The sequence below is a fragment of the Leuciscus leuciscus genome, assembly GCF_965113295.1.
Source record: "Leuciscus leuciscus genome assembly, chromosome: 18".
Lineage (NCBI taxonomy): Eukaryota > Metazoa > Chordata > Actinopteri > Cypriniformes > Leuciscidae > Leuciscus > Leuciscus leuciscus.
This window is the reverse complement of record NC_138742.1, coordinates 31,708,956-31,727,947: the sequence shown is the minus strand read 5'-3', so window position 1 is coordinate 31,727,947 and position 18,992 is coordinate 31,708,956.

Sequence of the window (18,992 nt, the reverse complement as noted above, 5' to 3'; positions counted from 1 at the left end):
GAGGGACAGAGGCGGATGTGAAGGTGCGGATTGGAAAGGCAAGGGCAGCTTTCCACCAGCTTTCCGTTCTACTGTACGGTGCAGAGACCTGGAGAACAACAGTCACTACCATGAAGAAAATCCAGTCCTTTATTAACACCTGTCTCAGACGAATCCTAAGGGTACACTGGCCGAACACCATCAGTTACCTGGAGCTGTGGTAGCGAACAGGACAGCAGCCTATTGAGGAAGAGATCCTCCAGAGACGCTGGAGATGGGTTGGCCACACCCTTCACAAGCCTGCATCAAGCACAGTAAGACACGCCCTCTTTTGGAACCCACAAGGAAAAAGGAAGAGAGGCAGGCCAAGGAACAGCTGGCGCCGCGACCTGGATGCAGATGTGAAGAGGTCTGGCCACACATGGGGACAGTTAGAGAAGTTCGCCCAGGACCGGGACGACTGGAGAGCCCTTGTTCGTGGCCTATGCCCAAAGTTGGGCGGTAGGCGTAAGTAAGTAAGTAATGATATTCCAATTTTTTGGAAAGGGTCTGTATATTGAATAATAGGCTACATAAGGAAATGCCACTTTTCATATATTGAAAAATATGTGACAATATATTTACTATATTTACATGCATATCACATATCATAATGTATGCATTTTTATATTCAGGAATACACTTCATAACATAAAGATGTACATGTGTATAAATATATTGAACACATATGTACTCATGCAGTATACATAATATGATATATGTATTACATTTTACAATTATTTACATTTTATATAATACATACTATATATACAGTAGATAGTTAACAATAGTACAAGTCAAACAAACCTGCTTGTACTAAAGTATTTAGCCAAGAGACTATCACTGTGCTTAACGGTCTTCAGCCAGTCATCGAACCACAGGCTCTACTCTTCAGCACAATGACCCCAGAAACTCACACATACCAGAACAACTTTTAAATTCCCAAATAATAGAACATTAAACACTAACAGATCTCCCCATTAAATAACACATTAAATAACATTTGATCTCATTTACAGTCAGAAGCAAAGCATGCTGGGAACTAGAAATCTGTTGTCACTAATTCTGTGAATGTGTGCATGTGTGTACAATACATAGGCAGTTATGTGGAAAGTATATGTAATATATGTACACAATAAAGGATGAAACTTTATGAATATTACATGTAATATACTGTATTTTATATGTATTAACATAGCCATACACGGTCAATGCATATATTGCTTCCGATTTATGGTAATCTATTATGTAATCTATTACATTATATTTTGCGGTATATTGATATATATTCTTGTTTCATATGGGGCTCATTGGAAGGAAAGATCTTTTGGTAAATAGCTTAAATATGGGTCACACAGAAGTATCACATGACTTGGAATAAAGAGCACAAGTCGTATTAACTGCTTTTATGATAGATTTATAATGTTTTTGCTTCCTGGTTGTTGAAAGCCTTAATTCTCTCCATTCAATGTAATTACATGGACAAGTTCAGAACGACCTGTGCAATTCCTCAAATATTCAGGAGTTTGGAACGAGACGAGGACGAGTAAATTATGAAAGAGTTTTACACACTAATTCTTATGGAACCGTCTGCTGTTTTCAACACTGCCAAACCAAACCAAGCTGATCTCCAGACTGGCGGCTTCTCTGACCACTGTTATGCTGATGACTTTCTACTGTACATAACATTACTATGATACAGAAACAATCTTTGATTGCCTTTCAAGCAAAGCTCCAGATCTCATGGCCAAGCTCCAAAATCTTGTCTTGGTACTGGTTTACGTAACTTCAACATTATTGTAATCTCAATAAATGTACAATTGCCTAGCTTATAAGCACTTTATTTTCTTAGTTATAACCAGTAATGTTATTTAACAGGGTTACTAAAGCTCGGGACTTGTAACCAGAAGGTTGCTGGTTTGGTTCCAGAGAGGAACTGAGCAAAACACGTAACTGCAGGTTACTCCCGGGGGATTGTCTCTGCAAAGTTCATGGCACCATTCTATAGTAACAATATATGACAAATTTGGAGATGTATCAAAATATGTAGTATGAAAGTTTTAATGTAATGTAATTACTACTGATCCTGGTAGAACAAACACATCACGTATTAAAATACAGAACCGGCCGTTTGAGAATTTGATCTGCTTCCCTGACACCTCCACACAGGTGCATCATGGGAGTTGCAGTCTGAGGATTTGGGGAAGCGTTTAAAGCTTAACTCTCTTTTCCTGAATGCTCCGTTTTTCCAATCTGCCCTCATAAATTTCCCTGATGCTTATCTGAGCATCTTGCGGCTTTTCAAGTAGACAGAAAGAAGCTAAACAGGGCTTAAGGAAAAAAGATGACAAGGTGTTGACAGATGCGTTTGTCTTTGCCAGAACAGTGAGACAATGCCCTATTCATAGAGGCCAGAAAAGAAGAGAAAACAAAGGAAGACCTTAATCTGGAAGACTATCAAAGCCTACTGTCGATATTAATGTGATTTATTAAAGAATGTCTTATGGTGGAATGCGCATTGACATTTTGCTGGAATGGATTTACTGTACATGCACATGTGCTTTTCTTGACAAGAGAATCTGAAAAGAGAATCCCAGTCCCATGATGCCTTTTAGGAGAGTATGTTTCATTTTAGATGTACTATAAGTCTTGTTTTCTAGAAATGTTGGTACAGAAGACCAACATTTGCAGTTAACGAACAGTCATGTGGCATAATGATGAAATCAATGAAAAATCATATTAGCCATATTATGTGTGTCGTGATCCCACATAATCTTATCTGTTTATTGGTTGTAATTGAGTTTTATCTGAACTCACTAAACAGCCAGTGAGCTTCTGCTAATGTGGAGTAGGGTCATTTAAGTTCATTATCTTGGGCTGGAACAATGAAAGAGCTTTTAAAGCAGTCTAAATCCGTGCAGAGCTCCAGAGACCGTCTGTGATCCCAGTGCTCGAGGGAGTATGGGATTTCAGTCTGAGCTTTTCTGTTTCTCAGGCACCTGAGCATTGTGCTATAGGCTTGTCCTGTGAGGCCTTAGGGACTGGTATACTGGAGGTGGTATGGGTGGTTTGGGTGATGGGTATCCAGGTTAGTCCACTGACTGTAAAATTGACAACAGAACTCTCAACTGAAGTTATACTTGCAATGGGGTTTTAATCCTTTATAAGTCATCATTGGATCAACTAATTTTAAGTTCAATAATAAACCAAGACAGACTCTAACTTTTATAATTTTTTATTATTCGATTGTTAAACCAATTTCAATTAAAGCAGGAGTATTAAACCTTCAATATATGCGGAGGGGTTGGATGATGAAACTGAAACACCTGGTTTTAGACCACAATAATGTATCAGTATGATGTAGGGCCTCCTTTTAAAGCCCATGCAGCATCAGTTCATCTTGGGAATGACAGATATAAGTCCTTCACAGCGGTCAGAGGGATTTTAGCCGTTCCTCTTCCAGAACAGTGGTGAAATCACTATGTGATGCTGGTGGAGGAAAACATTTACTGACTCGCTCCTCCAAAATACCCCAAAGTGGCTGATAATATATAGATCTGGTGACTGTGCGGTCTATGGGAGATGCTCAACTTCACTTTCATGTTCATCAAAACATTCTGTCACCAGTCTTGCTGTGTGTATTGGTGAATTATCATGCTGATACATGACTCCCCCTTCAGGGCACAACGATTGACCCATTAGGTGCACATGGTCCTCCAGAACGGTTCGGTAGTCCTTGGTGTGACGTGTCCATCAAGCTCAGTCGGGAATGCCATGATATTACATCTCGAACCATCACTGATCCGCCCGTGCTTCACGCTGGACCGAAACAGTCTGGGTGTTCAGCCTCTTTGGTTCTTCTCCACACGGTAACTCACACGGATGTGGGAAAGACAGTGAAGATGGACTCATCAGACAACAATACATGTTTCACATTGTCCACAGCCCAAGATTTGCACTGTTGGCACCAATGAAACCAACATTTGACATTGACACGAGTGACCAAAGGTTTGGCTATAGCAGCCTGACCATGAATATTGACTTGGTGTAGATCCTGACGAACAGTTTTGGTCGAGGTGCGCACTTAATTCTGCAGTGAGTTATGTTTTTTTTGGATACAATCCGGGTTAGTACTTGGATATCCCTTTCAGACAGCTTCCTCTTGTGTCGACAGTTACTCATGTTGGATGTGGTTCATCTACTTGGTGGTAGGGCTCTATCATTTAGGAAAATGCGGACAAAATAGAATGTTCTGTCTAACTTGGAATGTCACAGAATTTGTCAAATATAGGTCAGTACAGTTAAATCAAATGGTGATATGGAGTAATGTCTGTGAATATTAAGCCGCAAAAAGACTGTTTAAATTCTTTGTATTTCTGTGTGAATGAATGGCGCAGGCGCCAAAAAAACTGAATTTGGGAAATAATGAAACAATTTCATAGGGCCATAGGCATGCCAACATTACCCCGGGCACCATAGCTCTCGATACACCACAAAGGCTTGCTGTCCTGGTCACAGATAAGCCAGAGAGACGCACACCAACAAACTCTTTTGAACTGTGATATGTGACATTTCTCCCATTATGTTGTGTGGATTGCAATGTTTAATGTACAACTGTGCGTTTGGTGAAATCGTACAGTCAAAATCATCATAATCTCAATGGGAATTCATGAAATGAGGAATTTTGGTGAAATGCCCCTACCTGAATTTCTCATTACAGTTTTTTCCAACTGCTTACACACAAAATCTTTTCATGTCACACGATTTTTTAAACCTCTCACTCAAAGTGCAAAACTACATACCAAATCTCCAAAACCATAAGCTATTTCTCAGCCTTTGACTCAGTTTTCAATTGCATTAAACACTTTTTTCAAAACACTACACACAATTCTCTACCTAAAACACAAAAATCTATCAGGAAGTGACTTGCTTTCCTTTTCCAAACACAACCAATCAAAATGCTACACTTATTCACCAGGTCACACAGACACACTCCTCACATGTGCAAACACTAATTGCTTAACTGATCACTAACCAATCACTGCTTTACTGTAGTATAGGCCTAAATAGGTCAAAGGTCAGATGATCTGTTTTGAACAATGGATTCCTGGGACTCCCCGGGACATTGCATTTTATGGCATTTTGAATGCAGTGTTACATTTTGAAGGAGATGTGAGGCATTTTGCATTTTGTGTGTGCAGTTTTGAGAATTGTGTGTAGAGTTTTGAAAAAAGGAGACTTAGTTTTGAAAACGTGTGTAAGCAATTGGTAAAAACTGTAAGTTGAAGTTTGGTGAACTTTTACCCTTTGACACCAGTATAAGTTGCTTGATTTGACAGTGCTTTATCAAACCTACACTAAACATCCACAATGAAAGAGGTGTTGTCTACTCAATCACTTCTTTACAACGGCACTGTTATGAAGAAGAATACATTCATTGTTTGGAAGGTGTGTTTCACAAACGCTTCACATCCGCTCCTGCCCTTTTCACCCACAGAATTTCACAGAGCAGAGCTAAATGTGTGTTAATACTTACCTGTGCAAATGCCACGGTGCAAGGGTGTTGCTGGGTTGTTGCTGTATGATGAATTCCACAACACTAAACATGATAGATACATCAATCCCTTTATTTTACTCTACTGTTTGTGCTATAGGATGCCTGTTGGATTGTATCAGCAATCATCAGATTTTGAGATGTAAGAAATGTCTTGATAGCATTACTCACTCCACCCTCCCAATCACAGAGCTCAAGACCTCAGCTGTCCATGAGGCTTCCCCAAAATTTGTATTGACCAGCACATTGTGTTGGTACACATGCTGAAGCAAGGATGTACACACACACACACACACACACACACACACACACACACACACACACACACACACACACACACACACACACACACACACACACACACACACACACACACACACACACACACACACACACACACACACACACAGAGATGCTCTATGAACAGGAGACATAAATGAGTTTATACAGTAAGAAAGGCCTGTGTTCAATAAAGAGCGACATTGTGTTGAGCTCACATGGACGTCACCGCTGAAGTTTCAGTAGCGGTGAGATGTGTGTGTGAGGTTAGGAAGGTAATTAAGTCCATATGCTTAGTTTACTCAGGGTACTATACTGTGTGTGTGTGAAACAAAGCAGACAACTGATTAACAGTCCAATATAATTTCATCTAAACCACAATGGCTTACATGATACATTGTCATGTCAATAAACATTATCTCAGCCTTCTTATGAATCTCAAAGGATAATTTCTGACTACAAGCTCCGATATACAGTAAGAAAAACATCATACATGCATACATACAGGCTGAACAGTCTGATTATAATGAGAGCATTCATGTTTAATTCAATCTTTTGAGGTTTAGTCTCTCCTTCTGCATTACAGTGATATGAGATCTCCTCAAATGCTAAATGCTTCTCGTTTGTGTGACTGAGATTTCGGCACATGATCTCTGGTTGCCTCTCTTGGTTTGTCTGGCTGTTCTACAACATATTCTACCTCTAAAATAAAACCATAAAACACTAAATCCCTCCTCTAGCTGATTAGAAAATGCATTCCCAGAGGAAATCTCTTAAATAGTTGCTCCTTCTTTGCCCAGAGGATTTAATTTAGTTTTCAGTTCAGCTTAATATTAATTTTTTTCTTTTCGCTTTTGAAACTCCCTAAGAGGGATAAAAGTGACAAAGGAGTAAATTGTTAACATATATTAAAAGCACAGAGTTAAAACATGTTTCTGGATACCAGCTCAGATAATGTGGTGGAAAATTTGTATGAAAAATGTTTAAGTTACTATCAAGTTTTCTGACTTTTGACTGAAGATTTGGAATTTTGACAAATGTGAGCACGGTTCGAGACATTAGCCCCGTTTACATGCACACTTTTTTTGCTATTCTGATTGAGATTGTTCTGATTGACGGATTCCGGTTGACTGTTTACATGGGATGTTATCTAAACCGATCTGGTGTTTACATGTGCTGACGCTTTCAGTCGGAATAATTTTGTGACATACGCACACAGCTTGTCTGCCGCATCTGGAAGCTCATTATTTCCCACGTTTTCAATCCTGTCAAGATGGTGCATCACTTAATCGTTGCGTTAGTTGTAGGCATTGGCCGCGTTTCCACTGTCAGGCCAGTGCGAGCCATGGCTTTAAACGGGCCGTGCCAGGCTAATAGCCTCGGGCCAGTATAGCACCGTGCCCAAAATCTGCTGCGTTTCCACTGTCGGGCCAGAAGCTCCACAGCGCTTCACTAAAACACGCCCGTAACACGCCTCTCTGGAACAACGTCACACGATTAAGTGATGCACCATCTTGACATCATTTCACCAACAAAATGGAAGTTTTATCAGAAAACTAATCAGAAAGAAATCACTGGAAACAGCGTGATCGCAAAACAAAAACATGATAAGAGCGACCGTTTGCTGGCATTTCTGTTGTTTAATTAAATATTTAAAACCCAAGAATCTATGTTTTACCACAGGTTTACAATAAAAAGCGATCCATTGATCATAATGAATTCATTTGTGTCAAAATTGCACATTAGTCACACAGAAATAAAAGTGGTTTACCGTTTATGGCGTTTGTGAACGTCTATTTCACAAATGAAAGAGGACACTTACTTATTCAGTCGCGTCTGTTTCTGTTTGGTATAGTTACAGGACATATTTAGCCTACATAACATTTAGAAAGAATGATCATTTCTACAAATATGCCACCAAAAATATGACCTGAGGAGCTTTAGCACTCTCTCCCAGAAGGATACAGTTATATTTTCAGTCAGAGAAAAAGAGGATAGTCCGGTATAAAGAGACGAGGCGTACGCTACTGACAGATAAAATAAAAACAGGATTATGATAACCTATGATTTGTCTGATTTCTTCAAGCGTTCATATTTACCATGTTTACTATGGTAATGGTTAGCGTGCATAGTTTTTTGCAACGGGTATAAATATTCCTACCTTATACGGTGATCAGAATCCACATAGGATCACAAACAAAGCATTATGTTAGCTGACAGAATTATCTGGCGCAAAACCAGGCATGTACAGAAAGACGTACAATCAAAGTAATCGGATCAGCTCGTTTACATGGTGTAATCTTTCGTTTGATCGGTTCATGAAAAGGTTTATTCCACCCCCTTCAATCCGACTGAAATTTCAATCGGTTTGAGCATTTTTATTCCGATTGAGGTGTTGACATGGAGCATTTTCATTCTGATTGAGGTGTTGACATGGAGCATTTTCATTCTGATTGGACTTTTAAACTGGTTATAATCGGAATACAATGCTACATTGTAAACGGGGCTACTGTTTTGACATTCAGTGCTCTTCAGAATAGGGTGTCAAGATGTCCAAGTTTATCCTTAAAAGTCCCAGTTCCACTAGGTGTGTCCCAAAAAACTGTAAACATGACCCAAATTCAGCTGTTAGTCTCATCGACTTTAAATAAAATGCATTTAACATCCTTTAATTAATGTCTTTGGTGTCTTTTTGTTAATGGATTTTGTGTTTTAAAAACTATTTCTTAATCATAACTGCAAGCTGGCGCTTCTGGCACCGAACAGCCCTGCATCATACTTATCTCAGTTTTACTCTCATTAAATTATCAGCCAGGCCTTCACATCAGACAAACAAGTCATAAGTCCTTCCAAACCGTCAAAACTTTTTAGAATTATCTGCATACCAATGGAACACCAGCCCATGCTTCCTCCCAATGGGAGCATATATTTAAAAAAAAAGAAAAAAGAATTGGAGCTAAAATGGATCCATGGGGAACACCACATGATAGAGGAGCTGCCTCAGATTAATGTTCACCAATGTTAACCTTAAAACTATTGGACAGATATATGTTTTAAACCATTCAAGAGCACTGCCTTTTAAAAGGACATAAAAACTGGGATAAATCTATAGTCAAGGGGTAATTGTAATTGGTGATGGGATTTATTTGTTTGGTTATGGGGAAAGCCTGATGTCCCTGGTGGAGAGCCAGACCTTCTGCACAGGTTGGTATTGGGGAGGAGTGGATCTCCGTGTGTCGGCCTGGCTCTTCTGGTGTCGAACTTCCCTGTAAAGCTGGATGTGTGCTGCAATCCAAACCCTCTCGCTTTCCTTGAGCCAGCGGTCCACAGCTAGAACGTGCGATGGTTCCCCTGGTCAGGTAAACAGGGGAGGTTGATAGCCGAGTATGTGTATACTCAGCTCATGGAAGAAAAGACTCCAGCTGTGTTGGTTTGAATGGCAGAATGTCCTCAGGAAGTGACCAATCTCCTGTATCTTTCTCTAAAACTGTCCGTTCGACTGTGGATGATACCCTGAGGACAGACTAACTGTTACACCAAGTAACTTCATGCACAGATTTGAGAAGGGGGCAGAGGCTACAAATTGTTCTTCCTCGAGGGCAGTCAGGCAGAGCGGGTTCGGTTTCCATGGCTTGAGTGATCAGTGTATTGATGTCCCGCTGGATAGGAGACACAAACACTAATGGGGGTAGGAGGGGTTCAAGAGTGCTGGACTGTTGTCCTGGAGCATGAAGGCAGGATAAGGCGTCGGCTTTTATATTCTCTGAGAACCAGAACGCTATGAGATCATGAACTGAAACCTAGTGAAAAACAAAGCCCAGCATGCTTGGCATGGATTAAGCCTCTTCGCGGATTGAAGGTATTCTAGGTTCTGGTGATCAGTTATAACTTTGAATGGATATTTTGAACCCTCGAACCATTGTGGCGACAAGCCCTGTAATATGGAGGGCCCATTTACCAGTCCATAAGGCATCACCAGTTACACATAGTGCTTGTTTGGAGAATCAAAGGCCGTTTTCTATTCATCCCACCTTTGTATTCGAACAAGGATATTGGCGCTGCGGAGGTTGAGCTTTGTGAACACGGTTGCTCCCCTGAGCATCTCTCAGGCTGACGGGACAAGGGGAAGGGGGTTTCAAAACCTAATGGCAGCGTTATTCAAGGCACGGCAATCCATACATGGCCGTAGTCCTCCGTCTTTCTTCTGGACAAAGAAGAAACTAGAAGTGGTAGATGGGAGGTAGATGTCAGCTTAACTGCCAGTAGCTCACGGTTACCAATGTCACAGATCAGTTCTGCCTGTGAGAGTTTACGGGAGGAGAAGGTGCATGAATGGAGCTTTTTCGGAGTCCCCTGCCACTGAGACAGTACAGCACCAACTCCTGAAGTAGATGCGTCCTCCTCCACGACGAAGGGGAGTTATGGATTTGGGAGGACCACAAGGAGCCGAGGTGAAAACTTATTTCAGTTTGGTTAATGCAGACGAGGGTTTGTCGTTCCAACTTAGCGTCTTCAGTCCCTTCTTCACAAGTGAGATGAGGGGGGCTGCGATGGTGCTGTAGTCTCGGATATATCTTCAATAAAAATTTGCAAAACTAAGAGTTGGAGGTCCTTGATGGTCCTTGGAATGGGCCAAGAACTAACCGCTTCTACCTTCCCCTCGCCCATCTGTATGCCTTGTTTGTAAATATTGTAATTGAGGAACTGAACACTGTGTTGATGGAACGAGTATTCTTCCACTTTCCAGGCGCAGATTAAGATGTCATCAATGTAAATGATGACAAAGCGGTGGAGGTTGTGGTAGATTTTTCTCTATTTTGCACCTGACCTAAGTCTACCTGGGTCTCATCCACAATCGACGTCCCCAAACGTCTACAGTCGATGTTAGTTTCTATGGGTCTTGTCTACAATTGACGTCGGCTGAGTCCCCTAACTAACTTACCGACATAATAACCGACAGACTTCTGACAATGTCCTTCAAATGCTTTAATCACGGCCGGGAGAGGTTGCGAGCAATACTCAAAAAAATCTCATCCGAAAAAGGAATACAACAGTTTTTTATAGAATAGGAGCATGGCGAAAATGACACGATAAATTACATCATTTCCCTACAATTTGATTGGTTCTTCATATGGAAACCCTTCTGTTACTAGGTAGAAGCATACTCTGTTTTCTTGAATTACTTCATTGTTAGTTACAAGTTTTCAAACCTAGACATCTGTCTAGTTTCATTTCCCCTATTTGTTATTTATACACTCACACACTCAAAGTCACGAAACATTTAAGATTCAAAAGCATATGAATGTTGTTCCTGCAAGAAAAATAAATGTTAGTTATGATTAATTAAAAAATCCATCACAAGGTACTCCCAGAACACCCCGTTCATAAAGCCCTGTAACACAGAGGGGGTGTTTACCAGTCCATACGGCATCACCAGGTACTCGCAGTGCCGTTAGGAGAAACAAAGGCTGTTTTCCATTCATCCCACCTCCGTATTTAAACGAGGATGTCAGTGTCAGTGACCCGCCCTGATCCCAGATCGCATGAGCCCACTGTAGAGCTCAACCCTTCAGCAGGGAAATTACATATGCAGTCTTGGGATGTTTGGTCGGGAACTGGTGAGCCCGCATCTCCAACACGAGCTGGCACTACAAAATAAATCCGCTTCACTCCTCCGTTCACCCAGAGAATGGAGACGGATTGATCATGGGACTGGCTGGTGGAAGGTCGTGATGTTCAGTGTGTGAACCACTCGATGAAATGGATTGTGATTGAAGGCTGAGAAGAGTGACGTGTCATTTCTGTACCATGTCAGCAAATGTTGTTTCTGCACTTGAAGCTGCGGCTCCAGCTGAGGCCATGATTAATATTCTGTCCTTCTGAGACATAAAATCAATGTCTAAATTAAACAAAAAATTTAACTAAAAAAGACATAAATGTCCTACACAGACATAAAAACAAGAGAGAGATGATATGGGCTCAAGTGCGCGGGAGTTTTATTCAACACAAACACATTCAGGTAAGTATTCATGAGAGAATAACTTCAAGTGCATCATCATCTCTCAATAATGAATGACTGAGGCATTTATAAAGAGGAACAAAACGGCTTCCATGAAGCACTTAAACAACAAAAGATAAACAAACTTAACTTAAATAGTCCTTAGAACAGGCACAAGAATATCAGTATAAAACGAATGGCTCCCAGCATGCATTGCATGCCGCAATGCATGCTGGGAGCCATTCGTTTTATACTGATATTCTTGTGCCTGTTCTAAGGACTATTTAAGTTAAGTTTGTTTATCTTTTGTTGTGCCGAAGCATGTCACTGAGATTCATATAGTGATACTTGATGTCTGTTTGTGTCTAAAAAAATAATTCAAATAATGTATTTAAAAATCTAAATTCAGAATGTCTGATCTGTTGCAAAAAAAAATCTGTTTGTGAATATAATCTATTATTTAATAAATTATATTTAATACAAAACTATTTATTTAATACAAAACTGTTATTTAATTAATTTTATAATATCTGCAAATTCATTTTTTTTTAAACAAATATTCTTTTAAGATTCAAAGTATAATACAAGTGCGCTTCAGTACAATTAAGTACAACTAAGCACACTTATTTTTCACAAGGGAGTTAATCCCTTTAGAGATCTTTCTTTCCTAGAGTTGGACAGGTAAAAGAAACACACAACTCTTGAATATCTAGAATATTTGCAGGTTTAGGTCAGGTTTAGGCCAGTGTCTGCTGAAGATCAAAATGTCAGATTAACAGTGGTAAAGCTGTCCAGGTATCCATCCACAGAGAAATGCAGCCATCGAGTCCAGGCGTGAGAAAAGCTATTCTTTCCCAGCCTTCTAAACATTCCTTATCTGTGTGAGGAAGTCACAAACATTCGGTCCTTAGCTGTATTGTCAAGAAGTTTTGTACACACATAGACTTTGAGCTGAGGTATTTATGGGTTCAAACAGTGACAGTTTTATGACAGTTCTTCTTTGTCATAAATGCAGTTTACATAATGTAATGCAGGAGCATTAAGTTTCCCATCCACTGTGATTTGTCACTACGTTCACCCCTCGTCACACTAAAGTTATTTTCCACCAGTGAAAACAGAATTTTTACATTAAATATTTAAATCCAGAACAATTGTATTGTAAAGCTTAAAGTCAAGTCAAGTCACATTTATTTATATAGCACTTTTTACCATACAGATTGTTTCAAAGCAGCTTTACTGAGATAACAGGAAAATAATGCAACAAAGTTTGTTTCTAGAAGGGAATAGTGTCACAGTCCAGCTTAAGTAAGTTCAGTGATGTTTCATTTTAGTTGTAAAAAGTTATTAATTTAGTTCATTATATATATGTATATATTTATATAGTCGCTCTGGAGAAAACGGTGATGGCATCGTCCAGCTCAGTTCAGTTCTCATATAACGGTCAGTGCAGGGTGAACGTGATTTCACCAAGTACCACATGTTACTGGATCAACATCTTTGTTGATCCTGGAACAACTTTCCAATCAACCAATCAGATTTGAGGAACAAGTTTACAGTTTATGTCAAGTTTAGGCTTAAAACCAGGGTGAGGTGCTTCACCATCAGTGTTATCCACCTGTCATTTCCCTCTGCTTTTAGGGAAAAGTTATGGGTAGGGTTAGGTTTAGGGGTAGGGATAGGGTTAGGACTAAATTTTGGGGCAGGAATGTTAATCCAGGATCAACAAAATATGTTGATCCAGGAACATGTCTTACTTGGCAAAATCACAGATCAATATCATTGTTGAATATTAAATTAAATGTAAAATTATAAAGGAGCTGTATGAAACTTTTTCACTTAAAGCATAAAAATACCATAATATGTTTGCAGATATTTATATGCCGAGTTCACATGCTCGTTTCTCTGAAAAACACTTCTACAGCCAGTTATTTTACTTTGAAATGTGCGTTACGTGTGCCCAAACTGGGACAGAGATTGCAGATTCTATCCAGCCTCGGTATCCATCTTAAAAAAATCTATACGCGAGCATATTATTTATACGCGGATAAATCAACTTACAGTAAGTCTCCTCAGTTTTCATTGTCAATTGCGATCGTTCCTGTCGTGTGTCCTCAAACTGGCGACCCCGTGAGTGTCGAGTCTGAGGAGGCGGGTCGAGGAAACAATGATCTCCGATATTTTGAATTTGGACTGCAGTACCTATTTCCACCACTAGCTGTCATTCTTACTGCAGCTTTAAGGTAAGGTTTGATGGTCCACTTTAGACATTATACTGACTATAGGTTAGACTAGAGCTGCTGTACAGCCGAAACACACTTTATTGGATAATTGTCCTGTAAAGCTGCTTTAAAACAATCTGTATTGGAAAAAGCTCTATATGAAGGTACTTGATTGACTATAAGCAACTTTGCAAATGCATGCCAACTAGCAGTGCAAATTTCCCCGAACGCCTATTTTACATTCCACACCTTATACCCATTTTGTACATTCGTAGGACACTTTAATCAGGGAATGACAGTGCATTCAAAGTACGTTATACACGTTTTATCGGTTCATGCATGCAGGTCACACATTTCTGAAGGATCACGCATCAATGAAATACCAACGGCTAGCTCTCTGCAGCTATCGCATATCGTTATGTGTACACTAGGACATTTAACTTTTTTCATGATTTAACATGTTATGACTAGGTCTGTCAACATGCCCACATTATTAAACCAATAGAGCTGTCATGTCTTCTCAGCTTTTATTTCATTTGATGGGGAGCAGGTCACCATTAGAACAATTTGGCCAGCAACTATTTTGTTAAATAGCTTCTGTCATTTCTCTGGTGTTCTTCCAAAGGTAGAGAACAACCGCTGGAAAGAAAGGAGAGTGAAAGAAGGTCTATTGGGGGAGAAATGGGCCTCATTTTCTGTAGAGAAAGGTATCAGTATCATTTTTAATATAATATATCACTCTTCAGTTTCTCACTACAGTGGTGTGCTCATGTGTGTGTGTGTGTGTGTGTGTGTGTGTGTGTGTGTGCATTGTGTTTCTAGCTCGTGTTTTACACATTCTCTATAAATCTGGGGTACATTTAACAACTTGTCAGTTCGGGACACATTTCAAGAATCCGCAGAGACACTCGGTTTATAAATTACACTGCAGTTTGGAGGTTATTGCATTAAATTAAATCCCTCGCCGCAGTCAGAAAACAGCGACCATGTGAGTTTTCTACAAATCTGCAATGTATTAACATTTTCATGTGGTGAACAATACAGTGCAAATATGTTAATGAAAGTACATTTCTCTCCTATGCATGGAAGCGATTTGGTAGTAGAGATAAGTGTGCTTATCTGAAACTGTTCACAGATGTTTCATGGTTCATGGGTGGTGAGGGGTCCAGAGAAATACATAATAAAATTACTGAACACAATTAAATGGACTGATTTAAATGTACATATTGAATGTTTGCTATTTCTCATCATTGTGTATCACAAAGTGATTTTGCCATGCAATGTTTATCAATTTTCAATGTATAGATACCCCATTTACAAAGCATTAATGATTAATACCTAATATAGAAATATAAGTTTGAACCCCATCCTGTTTTCTCAACTTAACTTTTAAATAAAGTATATTTCTAAATGAGCAATTCTGAGAAATGAAGCTTTTAGCGTATGTTCATGAAGACTCGACAGGCTCATCCCCTACTGTACCCTTTAACACATTCTGTTGACTATAAGTAATGTTGCACCAACATGTCTACTAACTCTCATTAGTGTTAGAGTATTAGTAGACTGGTAGGGTTAGGGGTAGAACAAATTGACATATAGTTGCACGACTTATAGTCAGAAGAATGTTTGCTGGAGGATCATCACAATAAAGAGTTAGTTGATATTAAGCAGACTAATGCTCTAATGAGAGTTGATATTGCAAAGTTAGTTATAGTCAACAGAATGTTCAAAAAGGACCATCAAAATAAAGTGTTACCAACTTTTCTATACACTAAACACAAATCATTGTATACGTTCTACTGCCCTCTGAGTCTTTCTGGTAGAATTAGTATATTATCTTTGACATAACATACAATTTATTTTGACAATTTATTTTTTTATGTGTAAAACTGTTAAATAAGTTTGTCCACTCTTTTACATTGGTGCCAATTACCATTAAAAAATCTTAAGCATTTGTTCAGAATCACATCACTTGCTAGAAGGAACGTGATTTCCTTAGAGGAAAAGCAACTCCAAGAACAAAATATTATCATACACTTTTCACTCTTTTCCTCATTTTTCGAAGGTTTATCTAGTGTAAAACATAACATGTCCTGTTACATATATATTTATATTTGATGAGAATTATTAGGTTATACTCTAGAGCTTGTCTGAGCTCGACCAGTGTGCTTTCTTATCGACTGACAGATTCTCCCTCTGATAAGACTAAAACATTACTGAATTTTAACATTGTTTTCAACAAACCTGCTCTGTCCAAAATCCACCAAACTTTAGAAATGACCCAGGAAGAGAAAAATAAAGAAATTGTGGTTTAAAATGATCAGTTGGATCAATCTAGAAATGTACGAATGTCTTAACCACAGTTCATGATGACCATGTCTATCAAGTTCCTCAAACACATCAAAAGCCCCATAAATATCATTTAAAAAGTAAATTCAGTTTGTGTGCTATATTCCAGATCTCTAGTTAGTCTCTCTCTGGAGGCAAAGATCATCAGCAAACAGCTTCATTCTCATCACACAAAGAAGGACTTCAGAAGATTACGAATAATGCACATTATGGTCCCTTTGTGAACATGACAGGTGTAGTCACTGTGAATTGCCACTATATAAAGCCTAGGTTAATCTTAATAGGTAGACTCAGGGATTCACTTTTTAATGCCTACACTTTAGAATACTTTTAAAAAGAATACTTATATTACAGAAACAATATACTTTACAAACTCAATGTGATGTTTATGGACACTTAACTGCGCATTAATTGCATTTAAATTAAATGAAAATGTAGAATAGTTTACAATTATATTAAAATCTTAATAAAGATTTTGTATTGTCATCCTGCACTGTAAAAAAATTATTCATGGGTCTTGTAATTTTCATAAAAATAAAAAAAAGGTGATAAATAATAAAATATTGTGTATATTTCATAAAAAAAAAAAATTGTGGTTCAGTGTTGTATAGAAAATATTGAGAACATTTCACTATTAAAATCAAGACATACATTTTCCTACTTTTTTTTTTTAAAGAAAACAAACAATTTTGATGCTTGAATTGAGGAACCGATTAAGCTAATAAAATTAAGGAAGAAAAAAAGGCTACCTATTTATTTTAAGAGAATTAGTTCAGTTATGCGATTTTATTTAGAGAAACCGTTGTTAGTTCCCAGCATGTTTTGCACATGGCTGGAAATGGAGAGGAAATATTGAAATTAAGTGTTATTTTATGTGTTTTTGAGTAAAGGGAAACATCTGTTAATGTTTAAATGTTCAGTTATGTTTGACATGTGAAAGAGTTTCTATTTTGTTGAAGTTTTGATGGTTACCATTGTGCAGAAGAGTAGGGCTTGGTTAGGTAGTGAATATCTGCATGTAATGATAATCTGAAGCATGTTGCGTTGTTCATTGAGCAAATACATTGCTATAATGCCAGAGCAGTGACACGTTTGATTCTGTGCTGTGATAGCAGCATCAGTCTTTTAACTATGCAGTATAACTCAAAGTCAAATATAAACGGGTTATTACTCTTTACATATTTTTGAGTGTCAACTTAAACTAAAAAACCATAGTTCATTAAAAATATTGAGTTCATTGTCATTTAGTAATTTAGGGGGTTTTACATGATTTATTTAGGTATTCCATGAAAGAAATCAAGACTTATCTACTAAAAAATATTATGTGTACAGGTTTGTACTTTTTTTAAAGTAAATAGCAGTAACATGTTTTTACAGTGTAGAATATGGCCCTGATGTGTCTTCATATATGGTTGTTTAAGAATTGAAAAGCTACACACTCCATCAGTTAGGATAAGAAGAACCGTTGCCAAACATATAACATGATAGAAACATAATAACCACTGCAATAATGATCCAGTCATAGACTCTTAAGCATTTGCCTATTTAAATCCAAACAGCATTTATTTATTTTTTCGGGCAGTGTATATCATCTCAAGTCCCTATCTTCCTTCAACTTTCTGAATACAATTAGTTTTGTTGTTTTCTGATTGATTATGAACTCAACTTTTCACATCAAGTTTGTCATCAGTATGTGTGAATGCATTTGGTCTCTTTGCATTGGTGCATTCTTGCAAGAAGCTTTCTGCAAATAAGACTGCTTGGCGCTCTTTGCTTTAGATAATTATGTGTGAATGAAAAGCAAACATGACATTGTAAATGTGATCTCTTGACACCTACGAGAGAAGTGCTTTTCCTCTGGGTTTAGTAGACACTGAGCAGCTGTTATTGGGTGAGGAATTGCTCCTGATCCGGTCACACACTGTCTTAAATTATCTGTCATGCCCTACAATGACCTAAAACTGCATCAGCAGTCGATTGGTCGCTGATTGATCGGAGGAGATCAGGTCCAAATCCTGTCCTCTTGAATCTGTCACACAGTTATACTCACCAAACCAGTTCTGGCTTTTTAGTTTGGTCTTTTTTCTGTTTTAAAACAACAAGAAATCAAATCATCTCTATTTCCTCTCTTAATAACTGATCCTGGTCTAATGGTGTATGATTTATAACTGGCATACACATGCATGTTTATGCTGAAATCCACTTTCGCTAGTTTAACGACGGGAAAAATGGTCGGTGCTCCCGGCGCATGGTCTAAAAGTGTCGTCCCTATTCTCTTATCCCACAAGGAGCCTGCTCACATTTTTCTGCAGAAATTGAGGAAAATCACAGAGCAAAAGAAATGTTGGAGATTTATAGCTGCAGGCACGTGAGAAGGTTATGGGCTGAGGTCAATGAAGGGGGAGGGGGGGGGGGAGGGGGGGGGGGGGGGTAGATTTGACACAGAGGAACCCAACAAAAATATTCCTAATCCCAGTGTGCTTTTACACGTGAGCCAAAGATTAAAGCTGCACTGACATAAACGACCAGCGAGACTGCCTCTTGTTTTTGAGCGGTCCGATGGGTTTCTGTTTTG